We start from the raw sequence: 12514 nt of genomic DNA, 5'->3' as shown, positions 1-12514 counted from the left end.
AGATTGGTAAACACAACAAAAAGGTAAGTGAGAAATGTTGGAGTGGATATGGGATATGGGAAAACATGCACACTATTCATGAAGCTGCGAATCCATCCAGCCAATGTGGGAAGCCATTTGGAACTAAGCCCCAGAAGTCACTAAGCCAGCTCTCCTCTTCTACCCAGCAATGCCACTGTTAGTTCTACACTCACAAAGAGTTTAAAAAAGGAAAAATGTGCATGTGTGCAACAATATTTATAGGAACCTTTTCATGGTCAGATACTGGAAATTAAGGAGGTGTCTCCTTATCAGGGAAGGGCTAAATGAATTAAGGTTTAGGAATATAATTTAGTTATTGCACCATAGGAATAGTGAAATGGAAAGTTTCTGAGGAAACTAGGAAGACTTCTGAACTGCTGTAGAGGAAAGTGAGCAGAATTAGGAGAACAATTTACAAAATGACAACAGCTTTGTAAAGGAAAGCAATGTTGAAAGACTTTAAAAATCTGAACCTTGCAAGGATAAAATATTATTGCCGAGAAGTGAAGATGAAACATGCAATCTATATCCTGCTTGACTTAAGATGCAGCATGAGACAAACATTTTTGGAAATATCCAATGTGGGAATTTTTTCTTCAGGACTATGTGTATTTATAATGAGAGTTTTATTATTGCTTTTTAAAATTGTTCTATCGGGGTGGGGGGAGTTGAGACAGAATAAACACTGGTAAAGTTATTTTTTAAATAATTTTAAAAAGAAACATTTTAACTGTTTACTTTGTAAATTAAGACAAAAAAATAGCAGAGATCCATTTTCTCTCCCTTCCATGCCTCTCCAAAGAAGTTTCGAAATATAAGATGCACACAGACCTTGCTTGGTGTGGTGGTTAGGGGAGGGGAGAGCTCATGGCCAATGAGAAAGGACCCAAATACAAGCCAGAGCTGTCCATTGACATGGGGAGAAAGTTGCATTAAAAGCTGCTGCAGCTGAATGACCTAGTCTAAATGAGCCTCAAAGAAGAAAAAAATAAGAGAAAAAGCTTCAGTTGAGAAAAAAGTAAGTGGAATGTAGCTTCAACAATAATACATATAATAATATGCATATATTATGATAATACAATATGCACTTAATAATGCAGCAGGAAGCTGGGCCAGAATCTGGGGCAGCGGGGAGCTACGTGCCAAAGAAAAGGCAGTAACCTCGTGCCTCAGAAGGTACACTTGGGACCATGGAGAAAAAGCATGCCTTCTGAATGTTGGTGTCCTGGACTACTCCCTGGACCATTGATGCATTTGGACATGAGCCCTTTCTGCATTTTCTGCCCAGTTAAATCAAATTGGTTGTCCTCTTGGGTATCAGTGAGTCGCCTATCTGACTTGTCTTTCTTTATCAGAACACCAGCTTCTTGTGAAGACAGAGATTCTAACTTTTGCTTTCTGTCCTCAGACCCTAACCCAGTGCCTGGCATAGAACGGACACTTTTTCATTCATGCATTCATGTGTTGCTTACCTGAGCGCTCATCTGAAAGCTCTTTTAAGAGAATTTCAAAATAAGCATGATACTGAGATCCCCATTGTTTCCCTTGGTTTTGTGAGAGATGCCTCCAAAACTGTATCCATGTCACTGTGCCATGCTATCTGTCCTGCAGGTTTCAACACCCCAACCTCTACCTTTGACCTCTTGATTTGGAAACCAATCAAATCAATACTTGATTAGGTTAATTGACTCCCTTCTAGATCCATAAGCCATTCCTATGGAAAAGAAACAGCACCAGGTGCTTTGCCACAGGAGAGGAGCCTAATGGCATTCAAAAACTCTGCTTCAGTTGGAGCTTCAGCTAGGGAGGGATTGACTTGAAGCTGAGGTAAATGGTCAATGGCATTCAAACTCTGCTTTGGAGAGTGCAATTCCAATGGGCTGGCCACATTGTTCAAATGCAAAATACTCACTTGCTAAAATGTCTGTTTTAAGGAGAACTCACACAGGGCAAGTGTTCACATGGTCGTCAGAAGAAGTATTGCAAGGACACTCTTAAGGTCTCTCTCAAGAACTTTGGAATTCATTGTGTGACATGGGAGACACTGGCACAGGACCATTCAGCATGGTGTGACCACATCAAAGAAGGTGCTGTGCTCTATGAGCAAAGAAGAATTGAAACAACTCAAAGGAAACACAGGATGCCCAAGTTGAGAGTGTCCACCCCCAATGTTCACAATGACTATTTGTGCCCAACCTGTCGTAGAACATTCTGAGCTTGTATTCACCTGATCAGCCACAGTCAGACACATTGAATCTTGACTCAAGCATAGTGAAAAAGGACAACAACCAACCAACCAACCGGCCATTCCTGTGGTTCCTCAGATGCAAAGTCCCCTCCCTGGCTACCACTCCCCTGCCTGTGTTGTTTTTCCCCATTAGGAAGTAAGCTCTTAGGCAGGGACATTTTCATTTTTGAATTTGTATCCCCAATCTTTTGCTTACTACTTAACAAGTAGCTGGATCTTAAGAACAGTTTTTCATTCATTCCTGTCATCAGAAGGTAAGTGTGGGCATCTTCTCATTTGTTGAAGGTCTAAAAGAAATCATTGGATCTCAGAAGCATGGGGGGGGCAGGGAAGGACTATTAGGGGCAAGCCAGTCCAAAGCAGATTTGAACAGGAATTCTCTCTACAACCTGCCCATCTGGCCTATGATTGAGGACTTCTAGCTGTGGGAAAACCTGTCCCTTTTGAAGTCCCCTCTGCCTCTGAGGTTCTGTGACTTTGGGTGAGGTCTTTCTCTAAGGATTCATCAGCATTCAGTCCTAAAGAAAGCTTCAGTCTGCACTTGGAGTCTGGCTACTGACAGCACCATATCCAAAGGACCAGAGACAGACCAGAGGATGTTCATCCTAGGATTCAGTCACACCTCTGGGTCAGTCCAAGTCACAGCCAGAGGGCTGGGAATGCTTGGGAAAATCAGAAGCTTCACCAGGGTGGGTTGGGTAGAATGCCACACTTCTTTTCTGAGCTTTGGGTAGGCGAGTGGGAAGGTTCCTGTTCTGGGGGATTTTGTAGGGTAAGGAGTGAAAAAGTGAGGATTCTGCTCTCAATCAGACAGTTCCAACAGGAAAAAGGACACTGTCCTTTTGGCATCATGTGGCCTTGGAAGCACTCAGGCAGACTCTTATAGGAGCAGCTTGAGAAAAAAAGGGCACAAGTTGGAAAGATACCAGCCTCAAAGGACAGGAATGTCTGGGATATGGAAAACCAATGGGTGAGGAGACAGGGAAAGGAGCTTCCCTGGAAAAATTCCTATCCGCCTCTGAGTTCTTTCCATAGGACAATAGATTTGGAGCTGAAAGGTACCTAAGATGCCATCTATCCCATCCTACCCTACCTCCATTTTAAAGATTAGAAAGGGAGACCTAGACAAATTGAATGATTTGCCTATAGTCACCCAGTAGGAAGTGAGAGAGGCAACATTTGAACTCAGGGCTTCTGACTCCAAATCCAGCACTCTCTCCAGTGTACCACACTGCCTCTAGGTCATGACCTTTTGGCATCACATGGCCTTAAGCACTCAGGAAGGCTCTTATAGGAGCAGCTTGAGAAAAAAGGGCGCAAGTTGTAAAGGTACCAGCTACAAAGGATGGGAGTGCCTGGGATCTGGAAAACCAACAGGTGAGGAGATAGGAGAGGGAGCTTCTCTGGAAAAATTCCCATCTGCCTCTGAGTTCTTTCTATAAGACAATAGATTTGGAGCTGAAAGGTACCTAAGATGCCATCTATTCCACCCTCAGCTTACCTTGCTTTTACAGATTAGAAATGGGGACACAGACAGCTTGAGTGACATGCCCATAGTCACTTGGTAGTAACTGAGATAAGCAAAATTTGAACTTAGGACCTCAGACTCCAAATCCAGCACTCTCTCCAGTGTACCACACTTCAGGCTCCCATGACTTGGGACCACAGGAAGCTCTGGATTGAGAGGAAAGACTAAATCTTATCAGGAGAGTCTATTCTGGATGGCTCAGAAAGACATTTCTGAATATCCATAGGATTTACTCCTTCCATCCTTGGACTGACTCCAGATGGGTTCAAGAAGGCTTGGGGCTATAGAGGGCAGTTTCCTTCCCCTGCCTTCCAATCCTCCCATTCAGGCAGTAATTTTTTCCTTCCAGGAAAAGAAGGTTAGTTCTGGGGAGGGAGATGGTATGACTGAACTGGATTGAGTAAGGATGGCACTATTCTCTCTTCTATAGGGTCTGTAGGAGAAGGAGACTGAAGAATCCATGGCTCCCCATCACATTTGGAAATATCAGAACCAAGACGAGGAAGCTGTGATGGACATGTTCATTAAGGGAACACTACATCATATTCCTTCTGGCTTCTTCCATCTGCTGAAACAGCCCAGAAGCTTCCTGTTACTGCTGGGGGTCCCAGGGGCTCTGTTCCTTGGGTCTGGCTCCCTCCTCCTGTCTCTCCTGGCTGTCCCAGGCCTCCTCACCTTCCTGTGGCTCCTTGCTAGATATCCCTTCAACTGTTATGTGGACCATGCTTTGCTCACCGATTTGAGGGACATCAAGAAATCCTATCTCAGTGACAGAGGATCTTGTTTCTGGGTAGCAGTCAGAGGGTCAGGTGGTGGGTATGGTGTGTGCTTGCCCAGTACAAGAGGCTTTAGGAGGAAAGAAATGTAGAGTTGCTACATTTGTCAGTGAGACCAGAGTACCGGGGCCAGGGCATCACCCAATCCCTGACCCAGACTCTGCACCAATTTGCACAGGACCAGGGGTATGATGCTGTGGTGCTGAGTGCTCTTTGTTTTAATTATCCAGCTCAAAGGGTGTATGAAAAGCTGGGCTTCTGGAAATCACGTGTAGCCTTTGATTCTCTGAAATGGAGAGTGGTGACCATTCCTTTTTTCTACTATGAATATTCAGTCCCTTCTTCACTCTGAAAGCTCCTTGAACCATCTTTGCCTTTAGCCCTTTATCTGTTGGCCCACAATAATTCTCTGTATACCATCAGTGCTCATTAAAGACTGTTAACCCTTTCTCCCCTTGTAGCAATAAGCGTTCTACCTAAGGAAGGGATTAAAGATGGGTAAAATGACAGGATCTCAGCAATGGAAAGGACATCACTGGCATTCAGGTTAACTCACTGCTAACCAGGAATCCCTCCCCCAATGTACCTGAAAAATGAATATCCAGCCTCTGCTCAGACACCTTCAATGAGAGAAATGCTTAGAAGGCCTCCCATTCCATTTTGGGTGCCTCTAATGGTTAGGAAGATTTCATTTAATGCTGCCTAATCTCCTCTGTGGCTTCCCTCCCACTCACTATCCAGTCAACCTCTCTAATCCAATCCAATTCAATAAACATTTATTAAGTGCCTACTATAGAAGCACTGGGGATAAATTAATAAAAAAAAAACCCACAAAGACTATCCCTGTCCTCAAGGAGCTTACAATCTAGAAGGGGACTATTTTCAAAGATGATTAAGGCAAAAGGAAAAGAACCTATACGTTCCAAAATGTTTATAGGAGCTCTCTCTGTGGTGGCAAAGAGCTGGAAATTGAGGGATGCCCATCAATTGGGGAATGGTTGAACAAATTGGGGTATATGATTGTGATGGAATACTGCTGTCCTAGAAGAAATGATAATCTCAATGATTTTAGAAAAACACATAAAAGTTTGCATGAAGTAACAAAGGTGAAAAGAGCAGAACCAAGAGAACATTGTGTACAGTAAGAGCAATGTTGTTTTCAGAATGACTTTGAGCAAATTAGTTGTCTATTATCAATATCCAAATTAATTATAAAGCACATATGAAGAAAGACACTATCTGCATCCAGAAAGAGAGTTGATAAACAGCAATATATATATATATATATATATATATATGTGTGTGTGTATACATATATAAGAATTTTACATATACACAGACACACACACCTATTTGTAGGTTGCCCCATATATGTTTATCTCTATGTATATATATATATATATATATATATATATATATATATATATATATACACCTATTTGTATCTAATAGTAGCCAACCCCGAGTGTGGGAAGGGGAGAAAAAAAGAAAAAAAACATTACTTCATAATTTTGTTGTTTATTTGAAAGGAATAGCAAGTTGTGCAGAGTAGATTTGCAGTTTCATGTACAAGCATCTTTTTTTCTTGTACTATGTTATGGAAATCCTTGTTTTATTCCATAAATTAAAAAATAAAATAAACAAAAGGAGGCAAGAAGGGGTTGGGGGGGCTGGGACCCCAGCAGGTACCAAGGTGGGAGGGAATCTTGTTCCATGGAGTGAAACCAGGCAGGGCAGCAGATGCAAGTTGGAGCACCTCTAAGATTCGCATCCCTAGTTCCTTCTACCAATGTTCATATGACATGATTTCAGGGCTTTTCACCATCCTGGTGAGATATCTCTTAAAATGTGGTGCCTCCACCTGAACAGAATATTTCCGATGTGCTCTGACCAGGTCAGAGTAAATACAGTGGGATCATTACTTCCCCAGTCCTAGAACTAGGTGCAGCCTGAAATCCGATTAGCTTGTTTGGCTGACATACCACACTACTGACTCATGATGAGCTTTCATTCCACCCTTCCCCCACCCCTCACCTTTTTCAGATGGATTGTTGTTTTCCCATCTCAAACTTGTGAATTTTTTTCACCAAACTTTAACAGTTTCTTGTATACCCACTAAATTAGATCTTATTGGAGTCAACCTGGAATTCCAGGCTTTTGGGATCTTAACTCTCCCATTATGTGAATGAACTGACTCAGTGGATAGAGTGCTAAACATGGAATCAGGAACATCTGAGTTTAAATCCGGTCACAGACACTAGCTATGGGACCCAGGGAATGTCAATTACCAGCTGTGTGCCTCAGTTTCCTCAACTACAAAATGGCCATAGTAACAGTACCCCCCTCCTCAAATTGTTGTGAGGATAGATTGAGATAGCTGCAAACGTTTTTGGGCGGGGGAGGCAAGGAAATTGGGGTTATGACTTGCCCAAGGTCACACAGCTAGTAAATGCTTGTAAACATTAAAGTACTATTTAAATGCTACTCGTTTCTTTTTTTTTTTTTTTACAATATCAGAAACCAATGCCAGGATTGAGAAAACAAAGCAAATCGATGGCAGTTAGACAAACAGACAGTGTTAAATACTCAGTATGTGCAACCAGGCACTGTGCTAAATATTGGGGATACAAAGAGGGCAAAGCCCCCCAAAACGCAGCCCCTGCTCTAAAGGAGCGCACATTCTAATGGGGGAGACAGCATGCAGGTAGTTAGGTCCATCAGAGATAAAGAGGTATTACATAAAAGGTATATAAACAGTAGAAAGAAAGTAATCTCAGAAGGGAAGGCATTGGCCTGGCAGCTGGATGGGTCAGGGAAAGGGCTCCTACAGAAGGGCCAATTTAAACAGAGTATTGAAGGAAGCCAGAGAAGCTAGAAATTGGAGGGAGGAGGGAGAGGATTCAGGCATGGGGGACAGCCAGTGCAAAGAGAAGCATAATCCATACAGTCACTCAACTAGAAAGGGGCTACAAAGAATGAGTGAGATGGCAAAGAGAGGGATTGAAGGAGAGGGAAGCAAAGGGAGAATAAAGGAGGAAAAGCATTCCAGGCATCATGGATGATCAGTGAAAACCCATAATGATAGGAGATGGAGTGTCATGAGCGAGGAACAGAGGGAAGGCCAATCTGGGCAGATAGCAGAGTGCCAGAGAGAGAGGAATATCCAATAAACCTGGAGAGATAGTTTGGGACCAGGGGCAGAGGGCTTTGAAAGTAAAAACTGGCTGACTTGCTGTGTCTCAAACTTGGTATTCCATCTCCTACCTGTAAATCTTAGCGTAAACTGTCTTGTACTCTCCAGCCTGGAATGCATTCTAGCCTCCTTTTGCCTGTTAAAATTCCTAACTTACTTCTTTAATCTATTAATTAATGTATTTATTCATTCATTCATTTATCTATCTATTTGTTTATTACTGAATACAGCATTTTATTCTTGGCATAGAATTTTAAAAGCAATAAATGAAACATCATAAAACAATTACAATTAGTTGCATATCCACAGCCTGTCCTATATGCAATCGGTTTATAGGCAGTACATAAGAAACTTCAAACCCAAGAGTTCTGGGAAACTTGTGGTCCTGTTTTCTTAGCCCCATCACATACTCCTCCTGTGAACAGAGAAAGAAGTATAGGCAATACTGCATAGTTCACTTCTGACATTCAATTCACTCATCTAGAAGTTTTTAGATAACGAATCAAGGATTTGGGGATTTTTAAAAAAATAATTCATTTTAAAGTTAAACACTAAAACTTACATACATTGTGAGAATGAAAAAGAAACATATCATAAACTTAAATACAAAATAAGAAAAGGAAAAAAGAGCATTGTTATGTGTATGGCAGAACGTGAGAGAGGATTCAAAATATACAACAATAAATTTCATTTCAAGAAAGCGGATATAATACATACTGCACATTGTGTTTGAGCTGGCCATCTTTGCTTTTCTTCTTTATGAGTTTTCTTTTGTTCTCTGCTGTGCACTTTTTGTTTGCTACAATTAAGCACAGACACCCACAGGCAAGTACATACATATGTGTACACAAACATATATGCATATATGCACATATCTATGTATACTTACTCACATGTACATATACTTACATTTCTAACCTACCCCCCTCCAAACTCTCTCCTTCATCTTCTCCCCCTCCTTCTCTTTACACTTTTGTTTTTATCCAAATTTAGAAGACCTTTATAGCCTTCAGAATATAGGTTACTGCCTCTTTGTCCCATTCCTGTTAATCTAGACACCCTCCTATACCTCCTCTTATTCTATTCCTTCACACTCTTATTTCTTTATAAATTTAGAACACTTTTATTCCTTCCTAAATGTGTATATTGTTCTTTCTTTAACCCAGACAAGTGTGAGTAGGATTCCCTCTAAAAATCTCTCCCTTGAAAAAATTGAATTTCAATGAAATAGAGGACTTCCAAGTATTCTGGTTGAGAAAACCCAAGCTGAATAGAAAATTTGACTTTCAAATATAAGAATCAAGAAAACCATGAAAAGGTAAACAGGAAAGAGAAGCTACAAGGGACTTATTAAAGTTGAACTCTTCACATTCCTACATGGAAAGATGATATTTGCAACTCAAGAGACCTTTCTCAGTATCAGGGTAGTTAGAAGGAATGTGTATACATATATATATATATATATGTGTATATATATTTGTGTATATCCATGCATACATGTGCGTATGCATGTATGCATATGTGTATGTATGCATGTGTGTATATGTATGTATGTGTGTATATACATATATATACATACATACATACATACATGGTGTATTCCAGGAAAGGACAGGAATGATTTTTTCCCCTTGTATCCCCAGGATTGAGCTCACTTCTTTTTTTAGATCGTATTTGATTGAAAGAGTGCATGAAAAAATGATTGGCTATAGCAGAATAAGTCTGGCAAGATATTGTAATAGTTGAGAAAGCTCAACTATGACCATGAAAGGGATTCTTCTGAAGGTTATACCCGAAGAATCAGCATGAGCAAAGAATGGTTTGGAGGTTGGCCCAATAATGAGAAAGGTAACACTGAAGGGACCCTGCTATGAAATGATCCCAAGGATGCCCCATAAAGAATAAGGCAAAGGTGAACACTACAGTAGGCAAGATGACTTTCTATAAATTCCCAAAGGATATAGAGAATAAACCTTTGATGGTCGCATGAGTACTAAGTGGGTAGCCACTCCCAGGCAGAGTTATTTTGGATATTCTCTGAGCTGTTTCCATGGTTAGACATAGAAAGTAACTGTGAGGCCTAAGAGTCAAATATGCTGGATATGGCCCCAAATTCATAATTCTTTTTGGACATTTTGGCATAGTATAGGAGTGTTGGCCTTCAGACTGGCCCCCAAATGGAACAGATGTCCTATTTCACCATATTCAAAATACCTTTTAAATGAGAGCCACATAATTCACTATGGTGGCTATTGGGGTTCTTAGTGACAACCTCAGTTGTTCCTAGCTCTCCCTCTTGCTTTCTGCTATTTGGGAAACAGAGGGCTGTCAACCACTTTGCCTGCTGAGAGTGTGTAGTATATTGTTCAGCTACCATACGGTGCTAGAGTTACCTATGAGCCACCTATGCTCCTAGCTCTCATAGCTCTATCTTTCCCAGATAGCTAATAATTGATCTGGTTCCCAAGTTCAATGAAAATCTCTTTCTCTCTCACCAATTAGCATGAGTCCCCATTTCCCATGCGTAAGTTTTACTTCCTTAGTCACAACTCCCCACACTCATAGTATTTGACAGTTTCACTTGTTAAAGGCCATATGACTGATTAACATAAAGACATTGTAAATAATAGTTTTAATTGCATGGAAGCCTGGATTTTTTGTTGTCTTTTCCCCATGAATCTCCTCCCAGTGTGTCTGAGGGAAAACAGAAAGAAAAAGGAGTAGGCAGGATTTGAATAAAAATAATAATAGTTAGCATTGAGATAGCTTAAAAGATTCACAAAGCAGTTTCCACGTGTTGTTATAATCTGTTTCATGGGACTGAATATCCAAATTTTGAATTCATTAATGATATTGGCAGGGATGTTGCTAGAGCTAGCTCGTAAGAGCCAACTGTTGAATTAATGTGAGCTGAAAACAAAACCAGTTTCATGTGCAATAACTTTTATTATACTATGTTATGGAAATGCTTGTTTTATTCCATAAATTAAAAATAAATAGTTAAAATTAAAATAAAACAAATGCTAGGGACAGTGGAGTGGCTGTGATTGTTATTCAGCTGTAATGTGAATAAGATGAAACCAAAGCCTAGAAAAGTAATCATTCGGGAACATTCCACAAGAAATTTTTTATTGCAAGATTTTCCCAAAATTTGGAGAAGATTTTCTCTAGAGATTAAATTATTTTCATACACTGCATAGTATGAGTAACTATAGTGCCAGTTGTTAAAGTCATCGGAATCATCAGGCCTTAGTGAGCACAGCCATCATCCATTTCCCATTGTCCATCAGTCCTCAACCTTTGCTGAGGTTAGGGTGCAGAATTCTTGTATCTGTAATTTAAGCCTAGACCCATTCCTACCGATTAAGTACCGATTAATGTTTCACCAGCTAACAAGGACTCTCATAAGCTTTCACTGGATGTGAATAGATGGATCTCTAGGAGAAGCCTTTGTATTCAGCTGATTGGGAACCATATAGATGGATAAAACTTGAAGGTTTAGTTAGTGATTTCTTTAGTAGAGAGACAGAACTGAATCATGGAGCAATTCCTTTCAAATGACATTGATATCTTTGCCAAATGTCAAAAAAAAACCCTAGAGAATGTGCCTCCAAGAAGAAGTTTACATTGTAATATTCTTGGTTGTCATAGTAATAAAGTAAGGATGGATAAAGGAAGGATGGAAATAGGCAAATGCTAAAAATCAGAGCTCAATTTATTGTTTTGTTGATTGCTTGGATTCAGGAAAGTGATGGAGAAAGTGTTAACACAGCAGGTAAAACTTAAAAGTGTATTTTTTTAGAGAGCCAATTGTTACACATTTACCATCCCACCCCTACTTATCAGCCTGTAGTTCTCCTTCTCAGTATTGTCTCTAGTTTATTTATCACCACTATATTTGCCTAATAAAAGGAATTCGGTATGGAGTTTTCATTCTCAATTGTGACAACAATTTGTGTGGTATTTGTACTAATTTTTCTTTAAAATTTTGATAGAATTCTCCTCTGAATCTACCAGATGTAGGAATTTTGTTTTCTTTTCCCTGGTAGTTTCTTTATTACTAGTTCAATTTCCTTTTCTGGGATTGGACTAATTAAGATCTGATAGATTTCATATTCTGTATTTTTGAAGTTATTCTTCTGTTTCTTTTGTGTTTGCTGTTTGTTAACATATAAGTGTGAATAGCAAGGTCTGATGATTCTTTTTTATTTCTTCTAGTTTTGTTATATTTCACTTCGACATTTTCTGTTTTGTTGATTTGATTTTCTGCCCTCTTCTTCAAAAATCAGTTTGGCTAAGCTTTTATAAAATTTGTTAATCTTTTTAAAGAACCAGGTTTTATTTCTATTTATTATTTCTCTGGTTTTGTGGTTTTCAGTTTATCTATTTCTCCTCTAACTTTTAATATATGGCAGTTGTGAAAGAAGAAATGACTGAGGAAATAAAGTTCCATCTTCAGACCATATTGATTTATTAAGTAATGCATGCCAATTGCCCAACAAACCAGAACCAGACCTCTTCAGCTTAGGCCTGGACCCAAATAGAGGGACTTTGGTACTTAAAAACAATTAATCAAATAAGACCAATTACACAAAAGAAAACAATACAAAATTAGGTAATCTTATTTTTAATTGGATGAAAGATTAAGAACTTTACATGTTGGGAGGTGGGGGAGTGTACAGTTGGAGTTCACTGAAATCAGAAAAGGAGGTGTTCCATTACCCAAAGTGTCTGTAAACAATCAGAGG

General features: G+C 39.8%; 1 pseudogene; it reads left to right on the top strand.

Moving 5' to 3' along the window:
• Positions 1-999: 999 nt before the first annotated feature.
• LOC118843867 lies at positions 1000-5347 on the top strand (annotated as a pseudogene).
• Positions 5348-12514: the final 7167 nt, after the last annotated feature.

Source organism: Trichosurus vulpecula, chromosome 3 (genome assembly GCF_011100635.1).
Source record: "Trichosurus vulpecula isolate mTriVul1 chromosome 3, mTriVul1.pri, whole genome shotgun sequence".
NCBI lineage: Eukaryota > Metazoa > Chordata > Mammalia > Diprotodontia > Phalangeridae > Trichosurus > Trichosurus vulpecula.
The sequence above is the reverse complement of the archived record's forward strand: the minus strand, read 5'-3'. Positions and strand labels throughout refer to the sequence as shown.